We start from the raw sequence: 22,871 nt of genomic DNA, 5'->3' as shown, positions 1-22,871 counted from the left end.
GAACAAATAAACATGCCTGGTGCTGGAATGGTACTTTATTGCTAAAAGCGTTCCTTTTGGCGGTACAAAATGTTTGTTGGTGTAATCTCTTATTGCCAGGCCCATGGGACATTTAACATGCTCTGCCAGAGACACCACAGGAGAAACGTGCAGCCTTCCTTCTAAGCAATTCTCTGCAAACAGTGAGAGAAAGTGCGTGGGGCTTGCTTGCCTTCAAGGCAAGTGCAGCTGGGGATGCTGGGGTTACAAGCACATGACTGCGGGAAATTGAATTAAAGCACATCTCATCACATTCAGCAAAATATTCCCTTACTGGCGGCATCCTACTGAGTACATGTTTGGCTGAAATGACAATACAAGTACACGAGGGGATGCTAACGTGCACCTTTAAAATTGTGAGTCTACTGATTATAGCCGTAACCTCTTGGGGAAAGTTGTTGCATTTGGTAATTTTAATAGATGGAAGTTATAGAGGATGTTGAATGATAGCGGCATTTTTTCAAAATTATTATTATAATGTTTTTTAACGTATTGTTATTTATTCTTTTCCCATGTACTGCACTCCCCCTAGCTCCCCTTCCTCCCACCCATGCACTTGCGCGATCTGAATGACACCTAGGCTAGTAGGATCGTTGTCTCTTGTCTCCCCTCTGTTCCCCCTCTCTTACTTCGTCGCGCCTTGAAACACTTGTGTATAGGCTCGTTATAAATGCCATATCATATCATATCATGGGAATTGGAATGTTATTTTATGAGTTGTGTTGTAATGTAATATTTGAGTATAAATGCAACTGGCAAGAATTCTGGTGTATATTTTGGTTAAAGGAGTAATTAAAAGGCATTGGCAAATGCTTCATTAAACTATTGGTGACCTGGCATCTACTCAATTTTGTTTACCCTGCAAAACAAACTGAAACCTTACCCACTTTTTCACAAAAGGTGTGCTGCCAAATGAACCATTTTATCTGACTATGGGCCTCATTACGACCCAGGCGGTAAGTTACCGCCTGGGCCGTGACTTTACCACCATGGCGTAAACTACGTTTACGCCATGGTGGTTGGCGGACTTACCGCCCCATTCCGACCTTGGCGGGGCGGTAAGTCCCCAATCCCCATTTACCCTTCCCCATTCCCATTTTTGCCCCATAGGGCATAATGGGAGTGGGGAAGGCGTTAATTACGCCACCGTAATTAAAAGCACCATGGCGCTAGGGGACCTCGTAATTGGCGGTAAGGGGTCGGCGCAGCTAACGCTGGCGTAAACCCCTTACCGCCAGGGTCGTAATGAGGCCCAATGTGTTTAATGTCTTGCTAAGAAAGCCCCGCAAATCCCATTTGGTTGGTTGCGGCTCCGGTGTTCTGCTTGGCCAGGCATGTGCATTTTGTGAAAATATGTATCCCTCCCAATTAGAAATGTACCAGCTCCCACTGCTGCTGCCAACAACACATACATGACAATGGAAGCCTTAATAATTCATAATAATGTGCTTGGAGTGATTGCTACACAATTCCTTGGGAAATATCTGATTATTTCTTCCGTTGGTTACTTGAATATTCTGCTTCTCTGTGTTCAAGTCGGATTGATGGAATTTGATGTCTATAGATGGTGATGTGCATGCAGACTTTAGTTTCCTTCATGAATGTGTACTGTGAGCCTAGTAGTATTTTTCTTTTGCTGCTGCCTTCAAGCCTCTTTTCTTTTGCTGTTGGTGATCTGGTGCTAGTGGATCTAGGTCACATGGCCTAAGCCCACCCACCTGTCAATCACGGGTAATCTGTTGGTGCCTTTTGATTTGCTGCTCTTTTTTCCTACTTAGGCACCCTTCAAGCCTCTTTTCATTTGCAGTTGGAGAGCTGATGCAAGATGATCTAGGACATGCAAACCTATGCCTCACTCTCCTGCTTAGCCTTACCCTTTTCATTTTCTCTCACCCAGAAGTCCAAAGCAAAGGGCAGACTAAGAAGGCTAAGAAGTGGGCAATTCCTGTTTGGACCTGCTCAAACTGGAAGGATACAGGACCAGAATCACTGTCCACAAACATAGATAAGCTCCCTCGATGGGCTCACCACTGTCTCCCAACAGCCCATAACCACCATCCCAAATCATGGCCAAAAACCCCACTCCCATCAACATTCAGAAACCTTGCCCATGTCCGCATAGACCCCATCAGCACTACATCATCCACGGATACATAACAAAAGATGCTTATTAATGTTCGCTAAGCAATCAACCACACAGATGTTGACAACCTAATCCCCACACACAACTTGGACACCATCTACATTATTGAGACCTGGATGAAATACACCTCCATCCACATCCTAGATATCTTCATCCCCAAAGGCTTCAGCATTCTACAAAAATACCATCCAAACAAGATGGGTGAAGGCCTCACCATCATTCACAAGACATCATGTTCATGCACCCAAGTGAAAACCTCTCCTGCCACTGTCAACTCTCCACGATGGACAAAATCAACTTCACCTCATCTACAGACCACCCAAGCCCTTCACCTACTCCATCAGAGGCTTCAAGGACTTGGTCATCACATATCTCTCTCACATGTCAAAACATCTACGGCAACTTCAACATCCCTGGCAACCCGGCAGCCAAGTCTGTGATGGCAGGTCTCCACTGACTTCCCAACACTGTTAGCCTTACACAGCACACAAAAGACCCAATACTCAAGAAAAGTAATATCCTCAACCTCATCATCACCATCCTGCCCACACTCAATCAGGGCTCTCTAATTCTGCTTTACTGGCCAGACCAACTGGCAGTGCCCTTTGACATAATCCACACTACACCAGTCAAGTACATCGATTGGCAACCCAGTAAGCAAGACTTCAGATCATTCAAGAACTTCCTAGTGGAAGCTCTTACTGAGACATTGCCATCCTCCACCAAACATAGTCTGATCTATCTCAGACACACAAGGACTGTGACTTGCATCTCCAAGACCTCCACCCCACCCTTCCAACCAACATCAATTCCCATTCCCCAGTGAAACAACACATGCTCAAACCTAAACCTTCTGCACCCTAGTACACCCAAGTACTCAGGCTCAACTAAAGAACCATTACAGTCCAAAGATCTTCTCCTCCTAGCGTGCTTTCATGCCTCAGCAATCAACAGGGAGGCTGATATGTTTCATTTGTTTAGGATTGAATCCCTCTGGGAAGTACCAGTCTGTAGTAGCAAGGAATTCTGGTATCTTATTATTATTTTTTTAAAATTTTATCTTATTTATTTGTAAAAATTATACAAAGATAAAGCAGATCAGCAAAATAAACAATAAATATTAAACAGTGCAATACCATACAAAACATTATATGCATAACCAGCAAAGAGCTAGTATAAATTCATGAAATCATCCCAACACTTTCCATGCAATTTTAATTTCCCTTGTCTCTTGTAGATCATCCTCTCCATACCTGCAAGACCAGACATCTCCTCAATCCAATCCTCAACAGAAGGTGCAGCCCGAGCCTTCCAACCCCGTAACACCAACTTCTTGCCCAAACCAGCACCACGGAGCAGAAATTTCTTCCGAGAGACAGAGAGATACTCAAGTATCTCACCACCTCCCAAAATCATTGTCATGAAGTCCAGATCAACATCCATATCCAAAACACGCAAACAGATGCGACACACATTGTGCCAAAATCCCCTTACACGCACACAATCCCATGACAGATGTTCCAAACTACCCAACCCGTTACTACAACACCAGCATTCATCCGAATCCACCATTCCTCTCTTGAACAGTCTTTCCGGATTCCAAAACACTCTATTGAGGATCTTTATTTGTCTCGACCGTTCTTCCAAATTAATAGCACAGAGCTTAACATTAGCACACATCTCAACCACATCTCAGGTGTAATCACACACCCCAATCTCCTCCCCCACTCCTCTCTCAATTCAGAATTCTCCTTATATGCAGACACAATATTGTGGTATATCCTGCTAGCAATAGAACCACAACCTTGCTCCCTTTCCTTATGAAAGAGATTCATTATTGCACCCCCTTGCTCTGCCACATCGCCTATACATCTTTTCAATTTTCTGAAATCATCAGCTTGGAAATTTTCAATGTTAAATTTAGCTCGCAACTCTCCCTCTCCAATCTACTCATCCTCCACAAATACATCATCAATCCAATACATTTCACTCAGAAACCACTCTGGCCAGAATAAAGTTTTACCCCCAACAGAAATCAATGGATTCAGCCAAATGGATGCATGAGTGGTTTTCAAAGCAACCGACCCTAGCAATTCATGTATATTTCTCCACGTCTCTTTCAGAAAAACTGTCCAAGGCATTTTCTTACATGACTTGTTCGTCGCCGTGAGAATCGCCCTAGGAGACAGCGGGCCCAACAAACTCACCTCCGCAATCGCCCATTTATCAGGTGGATCTGTCAAAAAGTGTACAATAAATTGACTGTCAAAAAGTGTACAATAAATTGACTGGAAAAAGCCAAATGATACGCTTTGAAGTTCGGTACACCTAGACCACCCTTTTCCACAGGTAACTGTAGTTTCCACAACTTTAGCCTTGGTGGCTTATCATCCCAAAGAAAGGACTGCAACAAACCATCAATTTTCCTCCAATAGAATTGACTAATCTTCATCAGAAGCATACCCAGAATGTAATTAACTTTCGGAGTTGCATTCATTTTTAGTGCGTTCACCTTGCCCCAGAGAGACAAATGAAGCATAGACCACCTCATAATGCTCATTTTCAAATCACTATACACTTCACTCATATTTACCCCTGCCATCTCTTCTACTAATGGGGTCAACCATATGCTCAAATATTTTAGTTTCCTGTCACACCACTTAAATCCAAGTCCAGTAACCAAGTTCTTATCACAGTATCCTGATATCGGTAACACTTCAGACTTAGTCCAATTAACTCGGTACCCTGCCACAGCATGAAATCTGTCTAGTACATCTAACAAGGCCGGTAGGGACACTGCCAAATCCCACAACAATAGCAGCAAGTCATCCGCATAAAACCATAACAGTCTGCTCAATAGTCCAAAGATCTTCTACTCCTAGCGCGCTTTCATGCCTCAGCAATAGTCAAGGAGGCAGATAGGTTTCAGGTGTTCAGAAATTAATTCCTCTGGGAAGTAGCCTGTAGCAGCAAGGAATTCTGGTATCTGTAGTGTAGAGCCAGCCAGGATCAAACTCTTCCCCAATTTTTTATGTCAGCTCTCGTTAGGTAGGTGAGGGAGGGTGGTTACCAACAGTGTGTCAGTGTGTAGGAAAATCCATTGGAGCCAAGTCACACACTCCACAGTGCCCCTAGTAGCCATCACTGGAATTTCACCTCCAGTTCTGAGCCACAACAGCAAGGCATTGTGGGTATGCAAATTAGCCCAAATGCAAACCCTTTTCTCCAGAAAATTGTCTTTGTCTAAGAAGGCAGTGGTACTTTATACATAGCTTAATCAACCCAAGACAGGCATTTTGCAACAGAAAAAATAGATCGCTTTAGAAAGACTACTCTGTGACTGCACAGAGCGGTCTTTCTAAATCAAACTGTCATGCCCCCGCTGCAAACGAGTGCGTGGAGGTGCTGACAAGCTAACCAGGACCTGGAAGCGCCATTGGGGGAGAAACGGTCAGTATGTGCGTGTGTGTTTTGTGTTTGTGTTTCTTGGGGTGAGGGAATTCTTGTGTGCGGAGGGAGGCAGCAGGGACCGAAGAAGGGAGATTTGTGGGGTGAACCCCCTGATTTCTAGGACATCGTGCCCGAGAGGGTGGAGGTGGGGGGCAAAGCTATGATATGTTTTTGCTTTTTGCGGGCTGCCTAAATTCAGCTGAAAAAAATCTGTCTTTTTGTTAGGCGACCTTCAAAAAGTGAAAATAGGACATAGAACCCTGAAGCCATCACTTTAGCTGACATCACCAATCCCCTTTCTGTATGTTCTTATGAGTGCTGGATAAGTACCCAGTGGATCACACAGCTGGCCTGATGGTTGACAGAGTGTAACTGTCTGACCCTAATAATGGAGTTTGTTTCATTCCATGTTCAAAGATTTGCTCATGTGTTCCTTGGGAAGATATCAGATCCTTCGACCAGGAAAAGAGTGAAGACAGAATACCCAAGGCCTGCAATTCAAGGAAAACAACATGTTACCCCTGTCCTTGGCCACAAACTTGAAAGGTTTGTCTGAAGACATGGGAAAGGTTATTGCCAGATTGGTGGCTAAAGAAGCGAATTTTGCATAGACCAATGGGAATTGTATCATTAAAAAGAAACTTCCAAAGTAAATGTGCAAAAGCGCCAATAAGACAAAAATACTAAATATAAGAGTGGCAATTGTTCAATTCATAACTTTGATGGTTTATTGTAGTCTTGTTTTGCAGTTGAAGTAAACATCTTAAAAGAATAAATGTCTTTATCCCAACTGTAATCATCTTCTCGGTTACATCTTTTTCATGTCTCAAAAAGATATATACATAAAATGTTTTTATCTTCCATGGATTCCGTTTGGGTGAACACCTCTGTAAGGACACCTCTGCACGTGTTTCACCACCCTTTTTAATGGATCCTCAGGATGATTTGAGCTGAAATGAGTCTATTGGATTTAATAATCAATAAATTGATGCATTTTGGTGAAGCTGCTCACTATGGAGCTTAATGGATTTTAAACATGATAGTACAGTGGAACATCTTGTGGCGACCGCGTGGGCATTGTATGTTTGTCCATCGCTTTAAAGGAACCAGTTCATTTGGTAGTTCCAGTCCCATTTTAGGAGCCACATTGTGAAGCTCAAAACTCACCCCTTCCAGTTCTGGCACTCCTTTTCCTCTGAATACTTGGTACTTATGTGGTTCCCCAAGGTATGCACTTAAAAACCTTTCAGGTAGTAGTGCCTTTCCTAGTTAAACAATAAACAAACAATAACACAGCGATAGACATGCTAAGTGGTTGGGCACCAAGGGCCCCTTTATTCAGGAGCTTAGAATAGGGGTTGCACTGTAAGTGCACCCTACACTTATGGGGCTACCAGACTCTCAGTTCATAGTAGAGTCAGACGAGATCGCATTTGGAGCTGGCATGGTAAAAGAAACAGGTGCACTGTTTCCACCTTTACGTCCGTAGGTAGGTGTTGCTGTTCTTGGGGCCATTCTTCCGGGCATTCCCAGTACCCTTGAAGTTCAAGCTGAACTACAAGGGTTCTGGGAATGGCTGAACCCAAGTCTCGTACACCAGTTCTCGGACAGACTCTTATTTTTTTCCCCAGCGTGGACGGTGGTTGAGAGGGAGAGGCCGTCGGAGCGGTAGGCGTACAATAGCATATGCAATTTAAAACTATTTTAAATTCTACTTTGGGTGGCAGATATTTGTCTGAAAACTGGTGTAGCCATGAATGGCATTAGCAAAGAACTCTAGAAACAGACGTAATGTCAGAAAACAACTAAACTAAACTAAATAGCAGACAAAGTGAGAACAAAGGATGGATACACCTCCATTAATGAGGAGCACAAGAGAAAATATATGAGCTGGGAATATTAACAAGACCAGTCACTGATAGCGTTGTCATTTTTGACAAAGTGTAACAGGTGTTCATAGCAAACGTCAAAGCAATGCTCCCAGAGACCCTATGGAGCCACCAGGTGAGCAGTCGCTGGCTTCAGACTGTGGGACAGGTGGGTTTAATATCTTTGATGGAATCGCCAGTCCCACCAGGTCTGGTTTTGGTGGTACCGGCTAGCTGCACTCTTTGTTATCATTTCCAGATCTGGCTTAACAAGTGCTTTATATTGTTACTGGTGATTTCACATCCTATTTACTTTCATCCTCTAGTTTTGTTAGGCAAGCTGCCAATTATGGCTTGGTTGATCCTTGGCATAGCGGGGTGTCCAGCAGACTCACCGGAAGCTTCGTCTTTCAGTAGACAATCAAGGTCACCAGGGATTATCCGGTAAGGTCAGGGAAGGTAAAGTAAGTAGTCTTGGAAAACACCATTCTGCCAGAAATGATGGCTCTCTAAAAAAGATGAGTGGGGTCTGTTATTGGGATAGAGGGAGAGGAAGATGCATAAAATGTATGTTGAGGAGTGCAAGTTGTAAGCACTTGTTACCTCTTTTCCTCTTTGGTAGTAGGGATCTCTGTGTTTAGGGGCGGAAACGACGTTTGGAAGTTTTTAAGGGAAGCGTGAGTGTTGGGAGAGCAACAGCGGTTGTGGTGTTGGTGATAATAGCAGCAGGCAGGGTAGGAAGTCTGAAAGGTCTACCGGAAGATCTGGGTTGGCTGGTGTGAGAAAAGGGATCTGGATTTCTTTAAATCCGAGATTGGTGAAGCTTTGAGTTTTCAGGCTAAGTTGGTCTCCACTCCATATTAAACACATCTAACTTATATAGGTCAGGTAATTCTACCATCATACTTAAGTAGGTGGCCTGGTGGTAGATGAACATCCTTTCGTCTATCGTTCATCATAGGTATTCCCATGATGGCTCCCCAGCTGCCATTTTTGTAACACGTTTCTTTGTTTTCTTCATAATACAAATTATCAAGAATCCCAACTTCCCCATGCCCTTCCTTTTTGTCCCCCCTCCCCTCTTCCTGGTGCAGAACACAGTCTTCGTGTTTATAACCACTTGTTTATAGCAGGTCCAAAATCCTTATTTTATGCGGGCACCAATGAATCATTTAGTCACTCTACAAATACGTCAGTACCTGACCCCAATCTTTTCTAAATGCCTCTTGTTGCCCCTGCATTGTGTAAGTTACCCATTCTAGGGCCACAAAATTGCACACTTTTAGGAGCTATTCATATATATCGTAGGTGCAGACTTTTGTTTCCACCGTTGAACTATTACCAACCATGCAGCTATCAACATTGTCATAAAGCGTCTTTTTGATTCCATGTAGGTTCCCCTGGTCCCGGCTCCCAAATTCCACACATCCATACTTTATCCTTGGGTTGTATCAGACCCGGTGTCATAACCTTCATCTGTTTTTGCATCTCATCCCAAAAGTGCTGTATTGTCGGGCATTCCCACCATATGTGTCTCCAATCTCCTCTCACGTTACATCCCCTCTAACAATTTTCCTAAGAAGATGGGAACATTGCGTGAAGTCTTTCGGGCATAAAGTGCCATTGGAGAAGCACTTTCTGCCACATTTCCCTCAACTGTATGGACCTGGTTAATTTGGCATGATACCCCATATGTACTCCCACTTTTTCCTTGTTATCTCCTCCCCTAATGTCCTTTCCCACCGCTTCATATAATTCCACTGCGCCGTTTCCTCCAGATTATTCAAATATCTATATAAATTCAAAGCTAATTTCCTTGAGGCTGTATCAGTTGTTAAATATGTCTCAAATGGTGTTAGTTGTCTAGTGGCCGCCTCTTTGATGTATGGAGTTGCCAAACAATGTTTCAACTGGGTATATTTATGTCTATCACTCTCCCTCAACTCCATGACATGTTTACAGACCTCAAATAGTCTGACGGTATTTCCTTGATATATATCTCTGATAGTCCTGCACCCATCCTCCGTCCCATTTGTTATATTCTCTTGGATCCATCCCCGGTTGAAACTCCGGATTCCCAAACATTGGATAGAATAGGGAGAGGTTCACTGTTAGTGCTCATCCTTTGAAAGCCTTATCCCATATTTCAATTCCCACCCCATTCACTTCAATAATTTTGACATTTTGATGTCTCTGCTGTTTCTTCATCCACAATATTCCTGAAAACTGGGACTCAGCAAAAGCCCTATCATGCCATGCCAATATGCTCTCTGGACTCTCAGATAGCCATCTCTTGTCTACCCGCAATTGGGATGCATCATAATATCTACAGAAATGCGGAAACGCCAGGCCTCCGCAGTTTATTGGAGCCATCAGGCTAGACATGGGCACCCTCGGTATCTTGCTTTTCCATAAATATGTCGTTACTATTTTGATCAAGGATCTAAAAAAGGTCTTTGGGACTCTGATGGGCAGCGCCTGAAATTGGTATAACAATCTCAGGAGTATCGCCATTTTAACTGTCACCATTCGCCCCCACCACATTGTTGTTAAGGGATTCCATTTTGTAAAGTCTCGTTTAATTTTCTCCAATGGTTGTAGATAATTTGCCCCATACATTTTGGTAAGCAATGGCATCAATGTGACCCCCAGGTACTATACCCCGCCAACCGCCTTTTTTAACTGTGTTTCCAATGCCAACCTGTCAAGAGTGCTAGGATCCATTGTTAAGTTCAATAATTCCGACTTTTATTTATTTTTTTGTCTGGAAATCCTCCCGAACTCATCCAGCTCATTCATAAGAGCCGGCAATGAGTGTTCCAAGTTCAAAAGTGACACCAACATGTCATCTGTGAATGCGATTGCTTTTATGTTCCTTACCAGCCATCATTATACCCTTCACCTGGTCTGCCCTTCGAATACGTGCCAATAAAGGCTCTATATAGATTGTGTACAACAATGGCGATAACGGGCATCCTTGTTTTGTACCCCTTTCCAATATTATTGGTTTAGAGAGCATTCCATTCACTGCTACCCGTAGTATCAGGGACCTATAATTCGCCAGCACCATTTGGATAAATCCTGTCCCAAACCCCATATGTTCCATTGTTGTAAATGTTTGAGGCCACTCCACCCTATCAAAGGCCTTTCCCGCGTCGTGTGACTCAAGCACTGCCAGCACCTGATGTATTGCTCACTTTTCTATGAGGTGGCACACCGTTTTCGTATTGTCAAAAGTTTGCCTTGTCAGTACAAATCCCGACTGGTCCTGATTAATCAATGATGGCAATAGCCACGATTGGACTCTTTATTGTCAGTTTATCACGTGGCCGGTGGGGAGAGACGCTTACACACGTCTTCCACTGCCGGCCGCCATCTTGGAATCCCCCTGCTGCCATTTTAATCCGACATGTGTGAAGTCAACTTTGTCCTTTCCTGTCTTTTAATGATTAGTTCTGCAATTTTGTTTTTTTTGGCTTAATCTGTAATGCTGATTGATCTGGTTACTTTTTGACAATTTTCTGATATGTGCGCTTTGGGTTTATCTGGTAGAGTATTTGCGTTCTCTGATCTATGTGTCTCTGTGCACAGTGGTACAGAGAATGGCCGCAGATTTATGTATTTTTCGGTCTTTCCAGGATTACCTGAAATTGTGTGTTGTTTATTTCCTGAAGCAATAAGACGTGATCACTGCAGATTTGAGAACCCATTCCAAAAAACTGATTGCCGTGCTGCAATTCTTTCACTCAAATGGTTTAAATGTCAAGATTAGCTGGATTTTTGGGCTCATTCCTCTCATGAGATAATGATCTCTAAAGCTTTTTGATCTGGTCTACACTTGAACACATTCTAAAATCTACTGATAGGTCAAACGCTTCAACGTTTCATATATTTCACCGAAAACCTGTTGTGCGTGCTTCAACTATGGTTCTCTCATAGCTTTTAACATGTGTAATAGGAAGCACTATTGCCACTCTCGCAATCCTTCTTCCAATTTAGGGCTGATGGGTAAGTGTGATGTCATCATATGGATCACGTGTTTGTGCTATTTTTTCTGAAGGTCCAATCGATGTCAGGTGGAAGGTCGTTGCTGGAAAATAACACATTTATTTCCTAGATAAAGTTCACATGATGCACAAACATTAGTTGTTGACCAGGGGAAGGATCTACAACAGTAATACATGTATTGCTGCTATAAAGAATTAAAAGGTAAGATTAAGGTATAATACTTGCCTCTGTAACGTTAAGAGTTAAGATCGTCCATCATAGCCTTGCTTTATAATCAATAGGAGATGTGGTTTGCACTGAGCAATGGTATTAATGTTTCAAAGGTGGTATTGAATTGCATTAACTCCACCATCATCGAGATACAAGATATTGATCATTTTGACGAAGTTACATGTGTGAACCAAAGATGTCTTTACGGGAGGGCAAAAGGGGCACGTGCGCCGGGCCCCCACCTTTTGTGTGGTGGGGAGAAGGCTTCCTAATCTAAAGAAGGCAATTTCCAGGTTACATGTCTTTATAACGAATTAATTAATAACGAATGAACATATAACGAAAGAAATAAATAACAACAACAAATAAAAACAATGTTTTTCTTTTTGACGGGGGTCCCCCCAAGCCCCTCTTTTCCCTGGCTAAAAACCCACTACAACCGCTTCCCCACACGTGTTAACCCTTTACCCCACCCCACATACATTTTGTAATTGTTTCTTAATTTATTTTTTGGTATATTTTCATTCCTTATTTATTTTTCATTATAAAGACTGTTTACCAATTTCCATTGTTCACCACTCCTAAATAGCACACATATAGGATTATGTTGGCCATTTCAGTGGGAGGGGTCATAGACAGAAGAGAGTGGACCAGATATCACAGGATTATGGCAAGTCTATTTTAGGCTCTGCTTATTTGACACAAAAACATTTCTTTTTTTTGTACAATTTAAAGTTTCTTCTCTCATTAGAAATAACAACCCACAAGCCTATGTTTTGATGTATTTAAAGCTTTAAAATGCACAAGAGAACCCGAGCTGAAATCTTTTAAGTTCACATCAGTTAGTATGCTGGTACTTATATACTTCCCTTGATGATGAAGACAATAAAGATAGAATCATTCCAATCTTGCATAACATACTTCTATGACGTTTTGTTTTTAAACATTGTCATGCTAGGTTACCTGACTTGTGTACTTTCCAAGTCAGTTCTATAAAATGCAGTTATGTTAGTTCATAAAAGTCAAACATTAACAAATGATTACACCTTGAATATGGTAAGGACTGTAAACAAAAGTAGTAATGTGCAGAAATTGCATATTGGGATCAAATTCCAACTTCAACTCTTAACCAATGTGTGATCCTGGGTGTTTACTTTAATCTCGTATTGTCTAACCTGTCAAAACCGCCAGTCCTGGAACCTTTAAAAATTGATAGCCCTTCATAAGGATTTTGTTCTGAGGGTAAGAGCTTCAAAACATCTTTACCTATGCACTTACTGGCTATGGTGTTGCTTCATCTATAATAATAGTGAACATTGATATATTGCACACCACAGTCAGTTATTTGCTCTCTAATGACAACACCACTTGAAAACCATGTCCCTCTTCTAATCCCAGTCTATCTGGATGCAGACACCTTCCTAGTAGCTTCTAATCTGCATCCACTATCTATGCATTGATATGTGTACCTTTCTTTGTTGCTTCCAATCTGTCTCTATGTTTGAGCACTTTTATATTCGCTGGACCTTCTAATCTGAGTCCTCGGTCCATTCTGGGATACGTGCACCTATTTCATACGACCTGTATGCTACATTTATTCCACATCCTGTATACGTTACTCATGGCTGCTACTGATTAATAGGTTTCCTGCACCTACGATAGAACACAAGTTTACTCATTGTGGACTGCTAATGTTGCCCTTGAAGTTCTACTTCCTTATTATTGTGATTACAGCAAGATTGAAGAGGGGAAGGGGACTGAAAGGGAGACCCCATGCTTCTTTTTATTGCTGCGAGGCAACATATCGAGCTATGGGTTGTGAACATCATGAGGATGCGTAACTAGATATTCTAGATGCCTTCATTTCTTTGGTTTGGTTTAGCCCCAAAAGTGCTCAAGATAGCCCTGGTCTGAACAGGGGGGTAAACTGGTACAAGAGCGGCAGGGTATTCTTTCCCTTCTACAACGTTAACCCTGGAGTCAGTACATGGGGGACACCCACAGACCTTCTTCCCTTCCCAGCATGTTCACATGCCCAATAACAAAACCCTGGAGACATACATAGACCCTGAAACCCAAACAGGAGCTTGGCAGCCTGCGAATCAGAACTGATGCACGCTGCAGGCAAGTAGTGAGGGAGCACATAGTCTGTGAGTAGGATCATGTAAGCATGTGTACATTTCCCAGGTTTGAAACTGTGGTAGAGGGAATCCTGCAGAGAAGTTGCATCCGAGTCGGGTAGTCCAGGGGAGATTGTGCAGAAGCCGTGGTGGATTCAGCCACCCACAATGAAAGTGTTAGCTGATCAGAAGATGGTGGTCCCCTTTCTCATTGTTCAGGCCTCAGGGCCACAGAGAACACTAAAGACGTCATAGGAATCACATGAACAAGAGCAGAAACTAAGGCTAGTGAACCAAACGCATGCGTGCGCAGCTACTCTGCCTGAGGTTTTCCTGGTAGTGCCATCAGTGTCCCAATCCCCATGCACTCCAGGCCATTGTGGCTGAGTTAAAGTTGTGAATACAAAGTGAGGAAGGAGGAGAGAAGGGGCATCAAGCAGAGGATGACGTTGGTCTACGGGAGAGTTTGGTGTTGGAGGAAGATGAGAAATAGAAGGAGGAAGAAGTAATACTTTTTATTTTTTGTTTTTAATAAAGTGTATTGGTTAAATAAACCTTAACACTAAAATAATACTAAAATAATACATACAGCACTAATAATTTAAATTACAAAACAAGTATATACAATCCTTAGATTCTGTAAGGATAGAATTGCTCCGATATAAATTCATTATACAATCTAACAATTCAATTTGCAGCAGATTTATTTCAAAACCGTTTGGCAAAATGTTTTATATGAAAAACACAGTATACATGGAAGGGAAGAAGGTTTAGAACACATAGTTAAAAGATGGCATATGGTTTCAATCTCCTGTCCACATAGTCAACAGGTCCTGGACTGATAAGGAATTTTTGCCCAGGCACCTAAACGTTCATTCATTGGGAGCTGGTGAAAGTGCAACTGCATCATAAAGCGTCTTACTTTTGTCTAGATCTTATATATATATTTAAAAGGGACATTAGTAGGAAACCCTTGCAAAACATAATATCTAAAAGTAGACTCTTAAGATAACCATTGTTTATTTTTACTTTTATCCCATTCACCATCTTTTTCCTTTAATAATTTAGATACCACAGCCTGGTTCAAAAGTAAGGATGGCGAAAAATCGATATTAACGTGTAATACCTTGACATCCAAGAGCCAGTCTCTTAAAATCCCAACAGGGTTTTCCTCTCCCACTTATTTTGAAAAATAAGAGGATTTATTTTAACTTTTCTCCACCAGTTTAAAATAGAACAGACTGCAAGCAATGTTGTGTCGTGTAGACAAGGAGGTCAAGCTGAGTTCATTAGTGATCGCTTTGAGGGGTTACATTTTGGCAAACCCAAGATTATTCGCCACAGCTTACCCTCGAGGACCTTAAGCCAATGTGTTTCCCCATGGTGGTAAATCTCAAGACCATACAGGACACAATGAACTATTTTAGTCCTGTATATGTTGAGAAGCCCCTTAATGGAGAAGCCTCAGCTATTTGTCACATAGGATGTAATTGCGCTAAATTTCCTTGGTGCTTTAGGCAAAACGTCATTTGCAAGCAAGCTACTGCGCAATGTGTGATAAATCGGAACCCCTAATTAGATATATTTGTTGATCACCTCCAACAAGGTGTTATCAACCTTCCAAATAAAGCCTGGCAGGTTCGCCCCCTTCGTCTTAATAATCATAATTTATTTATATTTATACGCAAGTTATTATCTGCATAATACGATGCAAGCCAATGGGCATATAATTGAAAAGGACAGTGTCGTCAGCATACATAAGCCAGGCAATCGATTTCTGGCCAATTCGTGGTGGAAAACACTGACATTTGTTTAGACTATCATCTAAATCTGAGACATATATATTGAATAATACAGGAGCCAGGACACAACCTTGTTTTAATGCAAGGTTCATGTCATACGGGAAAGTTAGAAGACCTTCTTATTTTTGCCTCAAACAGAAGAAGTACCATCATACAAAGAGTTAATAAGATGCAGAATGGAAGGGACTAGTCTGCACATCTATGATTTATACCACAACTTCCTGCGAGTTTAAGGTGGCTCCCTTTGGTTTTAAGTGTGGTACAAATCAGGTAAAATAAACTCCACACGTTGGGCAAGATGCTGACCCCTATCTGAAAGCCTGTCTGTTGGTTTTTCAGAATTCACTGCTGCTTGATGCAATAATTGTATCTAAAATAAAATAGCAGAAGATTTTGGAGAGGGAGTCAACCATGACCAAAAGATGGTGGTTGGTAGGAATATACTGAGAGCCCTTTTTAAATATTGGGACAAGCATAGCTACTTCCAGCTACTGCAGATGACTCCTGTATCCACAATTTTGTCTAAAATGTCTGTAAATAATAGAGGCCCACCTTTCAGGGACGTTCTTTAAGACTAGGTTATGTGATAAATCCAATGGGGTCATCACAGTTTCCACAATGGGAACCTTCTCCCATGTGGACAGGGTTTCAGGTGAGAGGATCCTTTGGGAGAAGGCAACTACCAGGGAGATTTTATGACTTCATTGGGGGAGTCAGTGTTCTCCCCTTTCACATGAGAAAGACCTACTGGCCCCCAAGACCTTAATGGCCTATTGTCAGCTAACAATTCTCCCCTGTAGGGGAAGTCAATAAACCTTTTCTCTATGTCATTCTAGTCAGGCCCCCACTTTCCATCCAAACACCCATAACTCACACACAACACTTTGTTCTTGATGTGCCTTTGTGTATAGTCCAGGAGGAAAAACAATTAATAGTAAAAATCCAAAGGTAAGCATGACCTGTAATCTTGATGTGCCTTTTTGTAAAAACCATGAGAAAAACCATCCAGGAGTGAAAATCCCAAAGAAAGTTATGAAAGCCAACTCCCATAACCACTCAGGTACTGAGCTGAGGAGGACAAGGGAGTTTGGACAGAGTGACAGAACCTCGAAGTGCAATAGGCGGACTAGTTGTTCTTCCAAACCTGCGATGAGTGGGACATATGAAAATGGTGACCACACCATGGAAGAGAGAGGTGCAGCAAACAACGCAGAAGGAGATGTTGCCATCCATGCCAGGTCTCCTGAATGCAAAGTACACCGACAAAGCTGGCAAAGTAGAGAAGCCTGTTGGGATAGGTAGAATAACACAGCGTGCGAGCAAGAAGGGCCATAAAACCCCTTAGCAGTACAGGAGATCCTGGAGGTTTGGTTGCTTGGCAAGGCAGCAGACTTCTCCCCGGTTGAGAAGGAGAGCTGGGGTGTGACCGCAAAGCTGCTTCCGGTGCTGAGGGAGCGTCCGCACACTCTAACCTGGAAGGCAGAAGAAGGCATGACTCAGAGGCATGAGCAACATTGGAGATGCTGGGATAGAGCAGGGAGTCTGCCCAAAGCAGCTGTGGACCCCGGGACGTTGCGACAACCGCGCCAACAAGTTGAACCGGATGGACCACAGATGGCCCATAAAACTGGGAGTCTCCAACCAGCCCTTAAAGATGAGCAGCAGCACCCTCGAGATAGAGAGGGATGCAGATTTGTACTCTTGCATCAAATAATAATGAGAACTCAATATTTTGGCAAAGGGAGTCTGTTTAATGACAAGTACAATAAACGGGGAGTTCAATGAACATCAGCAACCGCTCGATGTTCCATCTCGCTTAAACTCCACTTAATTTCAGATAAAACACAACCTTTATACCAAAAAATCATCATCATTGACGTGTAATCTTAAAAAACCTAACATGCAACTTGATTGGTTATAGGAGGTAACCTTTACATAGGTACTAAATATGCATATGGTAACGGGGAGAGGGGATTGGATAATATTGTCAGTTGGTGCAACTAAGCCCTTCCTTCGAATGGCCACTGTAAACATCACTAAAAGTATGACGTCCCATTGGCTCTACTCTCTATAGGACCCTTGATTACATGGTCCACTATGATTGGGTTGTCATAGAGCCCACACATACTTTTTCACTTGCGCTAGCAGCATGCAGAATAATTAGCCAGGTGCAGGAAGAAAGTCTGCACCCCAGCTTCCCTCCAATTTATGTTACAACCATTCATCACCTCGGTGGCCGTGTGTCAATTACTGCCTTGTGGTTTGGCCTTGAGTCTGCTTCTCGGTCTGAGAAAGTTAAGGAGTATGGGTACTGCAAGGCTCCATGCGTAGTTGTGAAAGTCTCACCCCATTCTGCATGCCTTGCCACGTCACTAGGACACAGTGAAATTGGCCTTGTCATGCATTTTTGTGAATTTGATTTACATTTGCCAGTCTTCTACCATCTGTGGCTTATCTCGACCTTGCTGAAATGGAGACTCTGTTATTTTTTCTCTTTAATTGTAGGCATTGCTAGCCTATTCCAGCCTGATAAGACCATGGCTTCATTGCATGGTTACCTTAAGGCGAGTTTCTCTCGCCGTCTTTAATTCTTGCTTTGTTTGCTGCGGCCCTCTCCTCTAAGACCTTTAGTAACCTATATTCAATTCTGCTCATGTGCATATTGGATTTTCAGACATATATAAAGCGCTTTTGAGGTAGATATGTGTATGGCTGGTGCTTGCCGCAATCTATTTTACTACCAAGCATAAGCAATCTCTTCACAATTTCTCTACTTCTTGCAGTTTCTTGCATATGTACACGTTTAAACTGGCTTAATGTCTTCATCGTGCATATGGCATACGTTTCTTCATCTTGAAATCAACTGATTCACCTTAGGCTCACAATGTCACTTATCCATGGTATTTATTCTCTTCATCAGCATTCCTAGACATTATATACTCTATATGTGTATCAGTCCGATCTCTTATGATGTCACCAGTCGTCTTCATTTAGTATCTTCTTGGCTTCTTCAGCTATTCCATTCTGACAGCCACCCTTTTGTCTTGTCTGTAGATATGGATTTCTCAGTGAGTATCTTACTGTCCAGATTTGCTTAGGTGTTGGTACTTCAAAAGGTGCTGTTACTCCGATCGGCACTGGGCAGAGCCCAATTGCGGCTCTCTGCTGGTTTATTTGTTCTCCATAAGTCACATATTTTGGTGTGAACATTCTTGGCACTTCAGAGGGGGTGGATGGAGTGCGGAGGATGTCTCGCACTTCCTCTTGAAAGTGATTGAATGGTACAAGATTCCTAATGGAGAAAATATACAAAGATACAGTTTGTTTGAATGCAGCAAAGCAAAGTTAAAATTCAACACCCAATAAGAAGAATGTTTGATGCAAAAAGTACACAACGGCAAAGCTTATTTGAATGCATACATGGGAAAGAACAAAGGCAAAGTTTGTTTGAATTCAGCCAAGGCACAGTACAAAGACAAGATTCAATCAGAATAATGTTTGAATGCAAAGAAGGCAAAGTATAAAGAAAACCTCAATGAAATACAGAAGCATGAGATGCCAAAGTAGGGGAGAAGTTTGAGCAAGTACATTTCAGTTAAATATTACCACAAATAGATATACCAAGCACCACATGGTACATGCTATTGTGGGATGTCAAGGAACTGTGAAACTCATAAAGAGTCCTGGCAGGTGAATACTCCAGGCAGCTGAAGTTGAATCTGAGAACTGTGAAATCCATAAAAAGTCCTGGCAGGTGAGTATAGCAGGCAGTTGAAATTGTGCAAAGATTCCTGGCAGGCGAGTACCACAGGTGATCTGGAAACCCCAGAGCGAAGTCCTAGCAGGGGAGTACACCAGGCAGCTCAACATTGTATAATGATTCCTGGCAGGGGAGTATGCCAGGTAATCTGCAAAGTTACAAGAACCTTTGCAGAAGGACTATTACAGACCTTTGTGCTTGAACAGAACTTTTTTATTGAACAAGAACTTTGTAAGTTCACTGAAGACACAACGGAACTGTCAGCTATAGAGACATTTTGCCATCCTGTTTAGAAATCCAGAGGAAAGGGACCATCCTTGGGATCCAAGGGTCTATACCTTGGAGTGCATTTTTGTAGGATTTTTACACTTTTGGTTGTGAACACATTTTCTAACATTCATTTAAAGACATTTACTTGCACCTTTTCATTGGTTGTTTATAAGTGTGAGAGTCAGGGTAGGTTATGCTTGGACACAAGGACGGCTTTTCAGTTACTGACATCCTGATACAGACAGATCCATAGGTTTAGTTCCTAGGTAGGGATGTTTCTCTTTAGAATAGGGCTAGAGAGATGTTTTTCCAACCCATTTTTATGTAATTAAAAATGTCTATACTTAAGAATACAACAACATTGTGTCCGCCTTTCATTCCTGACCCCTCACCATTAGCAAACCCACCTGGACCTGGTGCCTGGGAAGATTTCAGCTTTTGAATGATGTTAATAATATCCTCCTCTGAAAATGTAAGGCAGTTTCCATTGTACCGCACAAACTTTGAAATAGTATTCTAAGGTGAAGCAATATTTCTATAGTACAATTTGCATGCATACTTATCCCATGAGGTGGCAGAACTAGGAGGGATCTCTCTTTTATCAGATTGCCACTGGGTGGTAGCAGTGGAACGTATGTGGCATCTCAGCCTATATTTATATCTAGTTTTTAATCTGCTCACTATGCCATGTGCTTCCATCAGAGTTAGAGCTAATTTGTTGGTTCTATGTCATATCCTTGACCCCCTTTTTTTTGACGGGTGTTTTTTTAAAACAATTTTTGCAAAAAAACCGAATCAAATTTTTATTTTATTTAGGGGGGTTTCTCCTCCTCCACCTATTTTTACCTGTTCCCGACCCCTCAACTATTTATATGCCTTTTCTGACCCCCCCATAAAATGGTGATGTGTTTTTTCGGCAAAAATGTTCAGAAAAACACCCGTCAAAAAAAGGGTGTCGATGATGGGACGTCGTACTGATTTGTTGACCCTCCTAATACTTGTCATAAGGTTCTTTTCTGTAGCAATGATCAGATAAATAATTCTTCCAGATTGACTAATATCATTATTATGCTGTCTTTGCCTTTTTGCCATAATTTCAATAGTCCTTTCAAGCCTTTAATAAAATTCATTCAAATCACTGAAACATAATGGTCCTGATTCACAGAAGCACTTTTATAATGGCGCAATCCCATAGGAAAATGCTCTGCGAATCAGGTCCAATGTTTCTTCACAGGTAAGTTCTTACATGATAACGATGCCAAAGATCTTTATGTTTTTTTCTGTCCTGGCGAGCCTACTGCCTGCCATGTTCACAGTACAAAAGGCAGGGATACATTTATCAAGCTTATTATTTTGCCATTTAAATGTAAAATTTTACAACAAGTGGTCACTTAGTTTATTCGGGAGAAGCTTAAAGTCAAGGACATATTTAAGTAAAGTGCAAGGCATGAGAGTATAGTTCATCCAGGAAAAAGGGTTTCCATTTGACTAAGTATAACAGAGGCACTGTGAGGGGCCTGACACCATATGAAGGTAGTCTCTCCATAAACGCGGCCCATTCCCCATGGCACTCTATATGATTTTGTTCAGACCTATCACTTCGATTGCTGAAATACCATAGGAATTGTTGGTCGTCACATTTGAGCAGTAGTCCTTCCCCAGACCCATGGCTCTCAAAGAGCAACATTGAAAATGTAAATCACCTGCAAAAAGAAAATGGCCACCAAGACTGTAATAATTCATTCCTCAATCACCCTTTGAATGAGACATAATACCTATAGTCTCCTTGCCTTCCGAGTGGGGGCGTGGGTCCATAAACATTTTTTTTTGTTTTTATAAATTTGTTTATTACATTTTCAATATAATACAATCAACAATAATAGGATTGCAAACAAGTACACAGTAAAAACAGCAAGAACAGAAGATATCATTAACTTAACCAATTTCCTATATGCAAAGGGAGCAGTATAAAAGAACGACAAAGAAATAAATGAAAGGGGGTGGGGGGTGAGGGCGAGGAACCTTAAATGTAAAACTCATTGAAAACATCCCACATGTCAGAGTACTTGACTGCTTTTTTTTGTTTTACCCTGATAAATTACCATCGATATTCGCTGCACATCGGCAGTTAAGTTAACAATTAGAACAGCTGCTAATACATTGCAATTTTTACAGAGGGGCTTAAATTCAGTTTGACATAAGTAATGGTCCTTGCAAACAGTCTACCTAGCGTGTTACGCTGATCCAGTCTCTACACATTTTGATATCCATCCAACTGGCAACAACATATTAGCCAAGTCTCTTGTAAAATAAAGAGTTCAGATTCCAGTAAAAGGGCTTGGCCTTGTAATTTCAAAGTAAACAATTTGGAGCTTCTCGTTTTCCACATAGTTACCATCAGCGTTTTACAGTTTTGGTAGGTGATCACGCTAGACTGTCGAATGCACCCTCATCAAAACTTGGCGACTTTGATGCCACTTCTGCCAAGCCAGAAAAGGCTGAGGATATTTTCTGTGTGTACAAGTCCATCTCTTAAGGTAGTTTAAGGGGTCATATTCTCAACTGATGCGTTTTCCAATGTTGTAACTCCTGTTGAAATCTTTTCATGGCATTTTATTTGTTCAAAGTCCATACGATAGAAGGTTTCAGTATGGGTCATGATTAGGTCAACAATGGAGAAATAAAGTTTACAAGTGCCCAATTGGCTTCCTTGTCAGTAGCTGGTATTTCCACAAAGGAGATGTCATTGGTTGTTATGATGCGTATCTGTGGTACACAATGTAGCAGTTGTAGAGCGTTATTGTCGGTCACAAAAGGGCTGACCGAATCGACAAAAGGTTCTATAATTTTGATTCTTTTGCATAGGAGGTTATTTTCTCGAATGATATTTGAAGAGGGCAGTGGCTTTCTGTCGCATAATCGTTTCAGGCATTCTGGGAGACTTTGGACTCATTGGTTCTTATCATTCACACTTTCAAAAACAAAACGTTTTTGTCCAATCACAGCTTGGCCAGAGAGGCACAGCTCCACCTCACTGATGAGGCCCAACAAGGCTGAAACACGTGTCTGGGCTTGCTGTTGGTACTCTTGTTCAAAGGAGGTTTGCCTGACATTTCGGTGCTGGACTTCCCTTGTGGGCGGGACAAAGACTGATATGCAAATGCATATTCCACCTTTGTGAAAAGTACAGTGAGCAAAAAG

This window comes from Ambystoma mexicanum, chromosome 1p (assembly GCF_040938575.1).
Source record: "Ambystoma mexicanum isolate Mex_15411 chromosome 1p, UKY_AmexF1_1, whole genome shotgun sequence".
In the NCBI taxonomy this organism is placed as follows: Eukaryota; Metazoa; Chordata; class Amphibia; order Caudata; family Ambystomatidae; genus Ambystoma; species Ambystoma mexicanum.
The sequence above is the reverse complement of the archived record's forward strand: the minus strand, read 5'-3'. Positions refer to the sequence as shown.